Consider the following 12,462-nt stretch of genomic DNA (forward strand, 5'->3'; position numbering starts at 1 on the left):
TTCTGAAAGAGCAACTCTTCTTGTAATAAATCTGAGAATTTCATCCATCTCGGCGCAACCGTTCGATCTTGACGAATTTTTAACTGAACCCATGTTTTTCAGGATTTTTCTAAGTTCAACTTTCGAGCCGTTTATCTCTCAATAAAAGTAACCGTGAATGGAACTGTGATACATATTCTGAAAGAGCAACTCTTCTAGTGATAAATCTGAGAGTTTCATCCATCTCGGCGCAACCGTTCGATCTTGACGAATTTTTAACTGAACCCATGTTTTTCAGGATTTTTCTAAGTTCAACTTTCGAGCCGTTTATCTCTCAATAAAAGTAACCGTGAATGGAACTGTGATACATATTCTGAAAGAGCAACTCTTCTAGTGATAAATCTGAGAGTTTCATCCATCTCGGCGCAACCGTTCGATCTTGACGAATTTTTAACTGAACCCATCTTTTTCAGGATTTTTCTAAGTTCAACTTTCGAGCCGTTTATCTCTCAATAAAAGTAACCGTGAATGGAAATGTGATACATATTCTGAAGGAGCAACTCTTCTAGTAATAAATCTGAGAATTTCATCCATCTCGGCGCTGCCGTTCGATCTTGACGACTTATGAGTGATCAAAAGGTAGATTGTAAATATTTCTGTTCCCTAGACAGGAACAAAAGTTCTTGTTCGTTTAGGAGTGAAATTAACTTTTTTGGAACTAAGGAATGCAGGTTTTATTGATGACAATTTTGTATGGAATACCTCCAGTTTGACCAATGCCTTCACCATTATCGAAAGGCATAGTATCTTTCCGTTATCGAGCGACTCTTTCATACCACTTTTAGTTAAGTTCACATTATACAGTGAGCTCTCTTTATCGTCATAGAATTGAAAAGAAAAACGTCTCAGTTGTGTCTCCTCATTCAATTGCTCCACCATCGTCTGGTAACTGTAGCCGTTGCAATTCTCCCACCTCGCCCAGTCCTCAGCACAATACAAGCAATTTAGGGTCTCTCAACATCTACAACAAGACCAAACCGTCTAGTGCGCCGCGATACAAAGTACACACTATATCTGGAGCAATTTCCGCAACATCGCTATCTTCTTCCGGGTTTGTCTCGTTCCGAAATAGGACGGGACTCCATTTCGGACGAATTTAATTTCGCTTTGTTGGCGTGCACGGCTGAAGCGTTTCCCCAATTTAAGTGTATATCGTATTGTGTCGCTATAATTGGGGACTGGTGAGAATTAAACTTTTCGTCGGGACAACGACGCCGAGTTGGGGATTGAAGGGAGTTATTTCGCATTAGTCAGGGGTAGTATCAATTTAAAGTTGATTGTCGCAGAGAAAAAAAATCATTATAAACTTCTAAGTGGATAACTGAAGACCACAACTCTCAAAAGGAACAATAAATAATAAATATCAATATACTGGCTGAATAGAATCACTCCGGAACCTGGAGAGAGTGTAATATCGAGTACACTGGCTTCTCTATGTATTTGAAGAGATTTAAGTAGGGTCCACTTTTCATATCTTAGAATATACAGGGTGAGTCTTTGACTCATAAGAATATTCTAACAGTAGATTCTTGAGGTCGAAAGAAACATTTTTTTCCTATACCAATTTTTTCGAATCGGCTCGGTTTAATTTAAGATACAGGCTGTTGAAAAACCATAAAAATGTTATTTTTAGTTCTAACTCACAAACGGTTTTATCGAATGAAATAAATTTCGGAATATAGTTGTTCATTCATTTGATGAATCTTTTTCGAACACAAGATATCACCCATGTCTTCCAGTTTTTTCATTATGACCATTACGTACCATAAAAATACCAAAAATCCGAAGAACCCAATTCTTGAAACTAAGTTCAACGCCATCTAATGAATATTTGAACGTTTTGCAAAATAAAAGTATTCCTCATATTTTCTCGTATAATGCGCCGTTTTCGAATAATTTGTTCAAAAATTAAAAACATCTGTGAAATTCAGAAAATTGGGTACTTTGACCGAATGCAACTCTTTTCAAAAGATCCACAGATACGTATTGTCACAGATTTAGATACTTAAAATGGCTATATCTTTTATCAGGGCCGAATCGGAAAAAATGGTACAAGAAAAAAGTGTTTTTTTTGACCTCATGAATTAACTGTTGTTACCTAGGTGGTTAGCCCTTTGAAACATTGTTTCAATAAAGATTACTACTACTACTACTACTACTAATTTGTGTACTTGTAATTGTAATATATAAAGGAGAATAGAAAAACGATTTTGTATGTGTACTGATTTATTAAGAGGCAAGATGGCAAGAGTAAGCAGGACTGCTTTAAAGCGACAACATAGTAGGGAAATTAACAAAATCAAGATTCTTATTGTTGGAATAGACGGATTTAAAAAAGGTTTCCTGCTACAAACTCCTCGGAAACAAGATCTAGCTTTTCACAGTACTCTTACTATAATTGACATTGGCATTGCGTCAATGAGGTTATCAATGAAAGTTTCGAGGAATAATAAGAATTAAACATGCATACCACCCGCCGATATGAATATCAACAACTGTTACGATCTGAATTGAACTAACCAATGTGTCATCGTCAGAACAACTAAATGGAGAGGGTTCCACAGAAGAAGAGCAGATGCTGACCATGGTTTCGGTCCCATTTGACCTCGTCAGAGCAACACAGCTCCTTCTATGATGGAAAAACGATTGGAACTGCTTCCTAGTATTATCGAGGAATACTCGAGCGCCACCAGTATGAAACGAGATCCGGTTCAATCCCCCTCAGATCGAACCCAGACGAAGACAATGACATATGTCCCACATTTCTTCTAATTCATTGTTTTGAGGAATGTTATGCCAAATGTCCGTCAAAAGATTGGCGACTTGTTGTTATATCTGCGGTGGGTTAGACAAATGGCGTAACTGCTGTGACATTGCAGCCCAGACATTTTCAATACAGTTTTGGTCTGAAGAAGCAACCTATTTCGGATTGCGAAGGTAGTAGCTTTGCTCTTCTACTTTCGTTCAACCAACACAGTAATTGTTCAAGTTGAAAGGCTTCTTAACGCATGTTCAACTAGATGAACACCTACAAAAATGTTTCTTGTAATTCTTTCAAATTGGCCATTAAGTTTCATGAGGACCATATTTTGTGTTTGTGTAATACGACAACAAATGCCTGTCCACATGGTTCCCGATAAAGCCGAGCCTCTGACAGATGTCAGAAGTTGTTCACCCAGCTCCATAACTCCAACAAATGTCACCATCACGCATGTGATTGGTGCCAAATTTCCTTCCATCGTAGTGACTTTACACAGACATAATGGATTCCTTAACCTCTCCTGACAGCCACTGTCAGTGGATCATATGGCGGTAGCCATGTTGGTCATGCGCATTCTGTGTTCTGAGGTGTTGCCAAAGTTATCGGAAGTCGTCTTTGTAGCGCCCTTTTCGTAAATGCCTTTTGGTTTCGAAGAAAGTTTCATGAACCACAAAACGTTGAAACTGAACATGTTAAAGACCATCGAAAATTCCTCGAATGCGACCCTGTTAACTGTTCGATCAAATCGAGGACGTCCTCCTGAAACGAAAGTCGTTTCTAAATAAAGTGGGTCAAACCGAGGAGCCACTTCCAAACAAGCTATAGAGACTCCGTGCCGAAGACCTACCAACAAACCGATCCCAGATCCAACAGCCCAAAGCCCTCCGCTAAGACATCATAAATAATTATTATGAAACCTGTTCAATTCACGCAAGGACCAAAGTTTAATAAGTTCAAAATTGGATTTAGTCGGGCGGTCTCTTGTCCCCATCAAACTTGAAATCCCAAATTGAAACGGGGAAAAGTAATTATTTTGGTATGGTGTACGGTAAAAGTCTTTCTCGCTGCTCTAAATCTCATTTTGTTCCCGTTTTTCCCAGAGTTGTCGCGTCGAAAACTCGCAATTACCGTGCTGCCTTTCGGGTTTATTATCCATTGTCTCCCACGTCCTCTTTCGTAGTTCGAACTTCAGCGTTCTTCAATTTAATAACCCTAATTTCATGGCTTTTTGAACCATCAAATTTAATGCATCTCCATGGGGGCTGAGAGGATTACCTCGAGAATATGGAAAAGAGTGATATTTTGATCATTCCAGTTAAAATTTAATATTTGTCGAATCGAAGTACAGGGTGGGCCAAATTCGATGGGATTGAATGGCAGCTCTGTAACCGTAAGAGCTAAGAAAAAATGGATGGCACGTTTCCAACCTCGATCTTCAAAAGATTGTTAATGGCCAAAACAGCTCTATCTTCTTTTGTTTTCAAGTTATAAGTGAAAAGTGATTTTGAGGCTCTTCGTACTGGTGCCTCTATTCCGTTAAGTATTAGTGATATCGAAAAACAAATGTTACATTCTATGTAAGTGTACGTCAATGGGAATTAGGAAGGTGAAAAAAAAATCAGCAAATCTTAGCTAATTCCAACGTTTCGCAACATATATTGTCGCTTCTTCAGGGCTGAAAAATACAGAATATCGTGAATAAAAACGAAAAACGACAACACACACAGAAGAACACAAATCAACATGAGTATAATAAAATAGACAATTGCAGAGTCACGATCCGCACTAAGACACCCTACCAAAGCCAAATTATGCTTTCAAAAAATAGATGGTACAAGAAGAGACTTCTATTTTTTGAAAGCATAATTTAGCTTTGGTAGGTGTTCCTCAGTGCGGATCCTTACTCTGCAATTGTCTATTTTATTATATTCATGTTGATTTGTGTTCTTCTGTGTGTGTTGTTGTATTCGTTTTTATTCACGATATTCTGTATTTTTTGGCCCTGAAGAAGCGACAATATATGTTGCGAAACGTTGGCATTAGCTAGGAATTGCTGATTTTTTTTCACCTTCTTAATTCCCATTAATGTACACTTACATGATGTTAAGAGGAAGTGAGCTTTTAGGTTTTGGTTACATTCTATAGACACTTTTTCATGTAGAATTCAGTGGCGTAGTCAAAGATTTTTTTCAATCCGCACTTAAGTGATAACTTTTATTTTTTTAAATATAAACCCCGTGTTAATTATTTTTACATATTTCAGTCCCATATTTATTTCTGATCAGAATATATAACATACGTCGTGTCTCTGATTGTTCTTCCAATAAAAAAACTAAAAATCTAGTTCGGTCTAGTTGGCAGTTCATTTTCATTGATAATATGATATTGAACTTTATGCTCCTAAATTCTGTCAGGTTATTAAATGACACATGCTTTGCTCTTTAGTGAATTTCCTTAGGTTTAACACACAACCTTGTAGACTTCAAAGAATAAACCTCATTATTATTACTAATATAGAGAGACTTTTAAGATCACTTTCATTCCGGATATTTGAAAGGATGAAAAATTCTCCAATATGGAATTAATTACTTTCAGGAAATTTTAAAAACCTGGATTCAACTGAATAATATGTTCCGAAACCTCTACAACTAGTAGATAATCTAAATACCAGTACCACAGCCTTTTCAAACACCTTCACAAATAAGGCTGTGCCACTCCTAGTAGAGGTTAATTGGTAAATATGAAGTTATTTCCAAAATCTCTCATAAGTTGACACAACATAAGAGCATAAAGTTCATTATCATATTATCAATGAAATGACCTGTCAACTTGACCGAACTAGTTTTTGAGTTTTTTTATTGGAAGAAGAATTAGAGATACCACTCATAATATATATTCTATTCGTATTAAAAAAAATATAGGACTGAAATATATAAAAATAACATAGAGTGTATATTAAAAAAAAAGAATGTTACCACTGTAAAAAATCTTCGACTACGCCACTGCATTCTACATGAAAAAATGTCTATAGAATGTAACATATATTTTTCGATATCTGCATGATACTTCACGAAATAGAAGCACCTGTACGAAGAGCGAAAAAAAGCAGTTTTAACAATTTATGAAAATCGATGTCGAAAAACTTGCCATCAATTTTCCCTATCTCTTACGGTTACAGAGCTGCCACTCAATCCCATTGAATTTTGCCCACCCTGTACATTGTTTAGAATTTGAATAACAAACCTCTAGAGGTCTAGAAGCTCACTTGATCCATCTCCCCATTAAATTGCTACATAAAAAAGACTCGAGCAAACAATGACATCATTAATGAACACATACATGATGATACAGCAGCACAAAGTTCACAAGCAAAACTCGAAAAAATAGGGAAATTGCCATTGAAGAACTGACGCTTTCGGGTATGGAATACCCACTCGAAGAAGACTGGGTATCGCTTTTGAAAAATAAACGAACTGAAAACAAGTCTGAGAAGGCACCTAACATTTAAACAAACAAATTTTGACGCGATTGCTATATGCTTCTTCATCCATTAACACGCCACTCGAATCTTCGGTAGGCAAGAATCCTGTCCCGGTGTTAAATGAGTAAATATGAGTTTAAAATAAACATTAAACGTTTATTTACATAGCCGTATGAAGAGGACGACTCTGTTGGTTGTAAACAAGGAGTATGTTAGCTGTTAACGGCCTTAAACGAAACATAACTGAGATTATATAAGTGTAAGTTGGAGAGACAAGATTGCTGCAATCATAATGAGATGAAAAAAAAATAAGAGATCAGATTCTTGGTAGTGTCAACAAAAAAAATACGCTTTGTTCATAGAACTTCAATTGCTCAGTAACAAATTATTAGACAATTTTAAATTTTTATGTTACTTTACTTTGTCTATGCGAATGACAATGAATTGTGGACTGACCTACATATCTTTGTCTAAAATCAGAACATTAAATGAGGAATGACGCTACTTCCGTAATATCTCAATTTTGTCCAGGCAAACATATTAGTGTGTCGTTAAAAGGAATTATCTTCTAGGTGAGATGTTATCCAGAAAAATTGACGACGGTGTTCTAATTAGTTGGCCTGCGTGTAAAATGACAAAAACCTTTACGGCTTCTGTTCAGCGTAAAACATGGCAGGTGTAAAATTTTTATTGCTTTCGAATATCCGAAGAGAAATTAACTAACTGTTTCCTATTTACGGGTGGTTCAGGATCGTATCAGTATTTTTGTTGTGTAATGTACCTTTCGAAATTCCTACGTGTGAAATATGTAGGTATCTACTACGAATCAACAAGGATATTTCATCAAAATCAAAAGGCTTCTTCTATGATGTATTCGAATAATTGTACCAAATTTTAACCTTCAGCTTGTCCATAAAAGTTTTACATGAAGATATATGTTCACTCTTTTTTTAATGGTTCTATAAATCCTCCCCATTTCTCGTAGATTTGGTAACATTTACATTCTTAGAAAAAATTCAAAAGAATTCCCTCATATGATATTTCAATTTATTTTCTGTTCCAAATATCTCTTCTTATATAATAATTTCTCTGGCATCTTTATCGAATCAATAAAGGTAGGTAAAATATGGAAGTATTCTTTATACCAATTATGAGACTATAACCTCAAGTTCAGTTCAGATCCTTGGACAATTTAATACGGATGATATAACACGAAGAATTCCACTTGTTTTATTCTCTCACTTAAACATCGATACTTGACTCTTTTATGGCGTTTAAACTTGAAACCAATACACGTTTAAAAAGTTTGAGCGCGGGATCACCGACCAGCCTAGAATTTCCATGGATGTTCTTGCGGTTTTGCGTTTTGCTCATTCGGTTCTATAAGAAAGGAGAGAATTCTTGAGCAGGCAGCACGAGAGCCAGAAGTTTTTTGCTTGAAGGATTCAATTTAAGTAGGAAGCAAAAAAAAATTTCAGATAAAAGATATGGAAAGAAGAAATTTTTGATAATGCTGATAAACAGAAATATCTTTGAGTAGTGAAACGCCAATAAATTCCTTAGTATTTCTGATGCAGGTTATGCGTCTCTAGCTTGAAAGTATCACATTGTCCTAATCGAGAAAGAACAAGCTAGTGTACGTTGCTATCTTCAAATTTTCTGAGATCGTGACTCGACTTATTCGTTGTCTATTCTTGAGACACCGACATAAATGAGGTTCATTTATGAAACAGCTATAAATAAGTAACGAATACATCGTAAAACTGATGTTGAATTAAATAATAATGAGGGACTGACTAATGAAGTTAAAGCGCCTATAATTTGCGATAAAACAAATTAGTTTTGCTCGTAAACTTGCTGCGAAAGTTACGACGACGTAGTGAAAGAAATGAGAAGGATAAGGTAACGAAGTTTATTCAATCATTAAATCTTATTGAAGTGATAAACTTTTCCAATTGAGAAATCGTTATTGAATTATTGAAGACCGGATGAATTATTCCATACCGATTGTACGACTTCATGAAGATTCAACCGCCTATTGATGGCTGGGCATACAATATAATGGTTAATATGATATCTATTCATCATGATTTCTCCTGCAAGAATTTATAGAACAGATAACGAAAGAACTCACCACTGAAAACTGAAAACCTTGGGTTTTTCTCACCTGAAACAAAGATTATTATTATTAGTCGTATTGTTAGTCTCCTTTTATTGAATGAGAACCAATAGGGAATACTCCTTCTGACGAAAATGATGCATTTTTTATGAAATGTCTTCGAAACGTCACATTTTGAAATAACCATTCCAACTGTTTCCCAAAAAAATTATTTTAAGTACTTAAAAATGAAAAATAAAATGGGTATTTAAAATTTAAAGCGTTTCGTTTCTATTGCACAAGTTGGCAACATCGACTGAAATATTCGTTGATAATAAAGGACAACAAATGCACTATCTTGATGAGATAGACAAAGATAGCTGTTTATGAAGTCTGCGACGAACGAGGAAGGTCATAAAATTTTATGGGATTTTTATGGCCGGTTGCTGTTGAGGCTCGCCAGTGAGTACGCGCCTTATGATGGCTGTGAATCAACAGCTCTTATTTTATAAAAAAGCCATTGTTCTTTTCATTTTCTAGTAGGCGCTGTTGCCAAATCGTGAACTAGAAACGAAGCGATTTAATTTTGAAACCTCATATTTGAAGAATGATTTGAACTTGCATAAGCTGTGATAACCCAAATTGAGGAGAATTCCCCATTGTTTACATTCAGTTCTTTACTGAAGAGAATGTCAACTGGTATTTTCTGGAACTATATGCAATTAGGTGACATACTTTTTTTATATGATAAGACATCCACAGAATTGAATTTACATTTTTTGCCAACTTTCAGAGAGTCATTTTCAGTAGTTTCCAAAATGAAAATATAGATAAGGACCGGAAGTTTGTATAAGGTTTAAAAAGTATTAAAAATTAAATAAGGGATATTAATAGCTACCCTGCTGATCAATCACCAACTTCGTAACATTTGGAAGATAATGAAAACCAAAACAAACCGTCGTGGAGAAAAAAATTGAAACAATACAAAATGATTGACGTCAATCATGAAGTCATATACATAAACTCTACAAATCACTTCATCAAAGATAAATATCATCCCACCAGACACGACCAAATTGAACCTCTTCCTGGCAGGTAAAACAATAAGCATTCCGCAGTCGTCTATTTTTTTTTGTAACAGTGAATTATTATTTCATTACGGGGCCTCTTTATTCAGAATTGATTGCTTCTATCTCGGTCATTAATCAGAACTCCGCATATAAGCAAGAACACGTCTGTTAAAAAGGATCTATTGTGAGCCGATGGTACTCGGTACAAATAGCTTTGCTCGACATTGACATTGAGAAATCTCGAGAAAGAGGAAATGTTATCTATTCACAGAGTGGGCGTGGGGATTATTAGAATGAAGCACTCAGGGCCGGCCTGATTGATACGCGAATTGAAGTCAGATACGGAATAGGTACTTGATGTAGTCGCAAAAAATTTCTTAATTATTCTACAAATATAAATGTTGCATTTTACTCAAATGATTTTTTCACTTCACTTCTCCACTGCTCGTAGAAGTACATATGAACCTGGAGGGCTTTCGCATAGCCAGCCATCCTGTACAATTCAGACAGATTTCAAAAAGGAAATGGTTGTATACTGATAGAGAGAAACATTTATTTTCGGTGGCTATTTTAGATTTAGCAACGTGACTTGAAGCACGGATGATCTATCGACGTTCATAAGTTAAATCTTGCATCAAAATACATACACTGCTCATACATCGATTATGTTGACTATTACGTAGGTCCAATATAAATACATTGAAGATTTCAGGGAAAGACTATTATAACTTATTTTTCTCTACGGTTTCGAATATGTACCAATTTTATCCTTTGCTCACGAATGTGGCTGCCTGTACTTCTCAAAAGTTGTGAAACAAAAATAAATGAATATCAGATAAAAACAGCTACAGGAGCAGGTGCAGGAAGTCCGGAAGTCTAAATATAATAAATACCAAAAATGGAAAAATGTTTTGAGTAGGTGAAGTTATGAATCGCATCTGCAAAATATAGATCAAAAATGGCCATATGAGTATGCCTGTCCTGTGTCCAGTAGATGATCTCGAAATAATTTCCCAATTTTATTTACCAAATGACTTATACAGGGTGTTTCCTAATTGAATGTCAATATTTATGAGGATGATTTTTGGACCAATTTTAAGAAAAAAACTTCATATGAACATATGTCCTAAACGTCTTACATTTTGAGATACAGGGTGGTATTATTTAGACAGTCATTGGCACGCCACTGACTGTATTCAACTATGAGCAGATCTCTTAATTTTTTTTAGTCCGACACACGGGTTTCATTTGAAAAAATTAAACCTACGTATGTCTCTACATGGTGATATTGTCATATGTATGTATTAAGGATATAACGTTATGATCATGCAGAGAAACGGTTTTTATTTTTTTAAGCGGAAACCGTGAATCGGATTGAAAAAGTCAAGTGATCAATTTTTGTAAGAAATGATTGGAAATTTCAAAAATAATTTTTATTTCAGGAAAAGTCTGTAGCGTACCATCAATGTCGGCCAAAATAGGTAGGTCAAATTACGTACGAACGCCACTGGTGGAAATTAAGAAAAAAGTGATACATAAAAAAATGCCTCTAGATTCATAGTGTACATGTATGACAAGTTTCATTAAAATATTCGAGGTGCTATTGTAGATATTGATAATAAATAATTTATTTTGGAAAACTTTACTACCCTGTATCTCAAAAGGTAAGACGTTTAGGACATATTTTCATATAAAGTTTTTTTCTTAAAATGGGCCCAAAACTCACCCCCATAAGTAATATAAGACAATCTGAAACATTGTGGCGCTCAGACCAAAGATTCACGTGGTGCTGCACGTTGCCCTGCATGGTCCATCGCAGTCCCTTTGGAGCGTTTGTGGAAGAGAAACTCAATCTAGAAACCGCGTTGAAAATCGTCCGGAACCCATCCTGAAGTGCACGACTGGCTGCGTGACCTTCCAACTTGGCGAAAAAACTAGAAACACTCCATCCAGTTCGGACTTATTGCTCGCCATACGTTTCAAGCTCTTCACAGACGCTTTATTATATTGGCCGCTGTACAAACAGCGATCCCGACCGTCGATTTATGGGCGATTTGAATAGGAAATGTTTGGTTTTGCCGGAGATACCACGATGGTGATTGAGCACACTTCGTCCGTGAATGCGGTGAATCGAGAATTGATGCGTATAATCTACGTCGTTTTATGGGCGATATGTTTTTTTTTCGTTGCCGAGGTTTTGCTGATCCTATTCGAAGCGATTGGATGGAGGAGATTTGCATATCCTGGAGGGAAGTAAGATGTTTTGTTAGGAACAGAATCAATCCCATTTGATGAGATTCCATTCAAGCCATGTTTAAGTTGGATATGAAGTTGAAAAGACAGATAGATACCTTGTAGAACGCCTAAAAATTAATCTATTATTACTATTATAAAAATAACAAGAGTTGAGGTACAAAACCCATAAATTCAAAATGGAAAATACAATGAAAGTACGCATTCACTATCGATGAAGAAATGAGATAAATCAAAGAGTGTGTATGGAAAGAGGAGAAAAAAACACACAAGAACAGTAACAGTGTAGAAGAATTGATACATGGCATTGTGAAATCGTTCGTGATAAATGTGCTACGAGGATATATTCAAAAATTCTTATTCTATAGAACCAAACAAAATTTCCATGTCAAAATATTTTATTACTCAACATCTTCTTCTCTTAATTGGATACATTCAGTACAGCAAACCTGCAATGTCTCTAGACCTTTCAAAAAAGATGTTTCTTCTTGTTCTGCAAACCAGACCTCCACAGCTTTCATTACCTTCTCGATGGAAGAAAATTTACGACCTTTCAAACTTTTTTTCAAATGGGGAAAAGATGAGTCGAATGGGGCCAAATCTGGTGAATAAGGGGGGTGTTCTAGTAATTCAAACACTAAATCACGAATTTTTTTCATGGCAACATAGGATTTGTGTGCAGGAGCGTTGTCCTACAAAAACAAAACACCTTCGGAGAGCTTTCCGCGTCTTTTCTCTTTAATTTTTTCCCGTAAAGTGG

General features: G+C 35.8%; 1 protein-coding gene across 3 annotated transcripts in view; it reads right to left on the bottom strand.

Moving 5' to 3' along the window:
• LOC123318887 (methyl-CpG-binding domain protein 5-like) overlaps positions 1–12,462 on the bottom strand; it is a 171,688-nt gene that overhangs the window by 17,467 nt on the left and 141,759 nt on the right. The window contains exon 1 of one of the 3 annotated variants that reach the window (XM_044905660.1): positions 8,416–8,544. The exons of the other annotated variants lie outside the window; for them this stretch is intronic. The gene's annotated coding sequence lies outside the window, so the exon portion shown is untranslated. Of the gene's footprint in view, positions 1–8,415; positions 8,545–12,462 lie in introns of those variants that run through there. 3 annotated transcript variants of the gene reach the window in all.

The sequence above is a fragment of the Coccinella septempunctata genome, chromosome 8, assembly GCF_907165205.1.
Source record: "Coccinella septempunctata chromosome 8, icCocSept1.1, whole genome shotgun sequence".
Classification (NCBI taxonomy): domain Eukaryota; kingdom Metazoa; phylum Arthropoda; class Insecta; order Coleoptera; family Coccinellidae; genus Coccinella; species Coccinella septempunctata.